Genomic DNA, 260 nt, shown 5'->3' with positions numbered 1-260 from the left:
GTTAAACACTAGGTAAACTTGTGCAGTCCATAATATATACATTTGTTTTCAAATTGTTTCTTTTTTAATTTAAGGTTGTAGAATGTAAGGAAGTACAAAAGTATGAGTGGTTCTTTCCACAGCTCTGGTGATCCTGAGTGGGTTTGGTGTTTGGTGCAGTATAATGGACATTTGGTGGGATGTCATTGCTGGGACAACAGCCTTCTGTCCTTTACACTGTCCAGCCAATACAAAGTGTCCAGTGTCCACCTGGCTTTAAG

The sequence above is a fragment of the Austrofundulus limnaeus genome, unplaced genomic scaffold, assembly GCF_001266775.1.
Source record: "Austrofundulus limnaeus strain Quisiro unplaced genomic scaffold, Austrofundulus_limnaeus-1.0 Scaffold294, whole genome shotgun sequence".
NCBI lineage: Eukaryota > Metazoa > Chordata > Actinopteri > Cyprinodontiformes > Rivulidae > Austrofundulus > Austrofundulus limnaeus.
The sequence above is the reverse complement of the archived record's forward strand: the minus strand, read 5'-3'. Positions refer to the sequence as shown.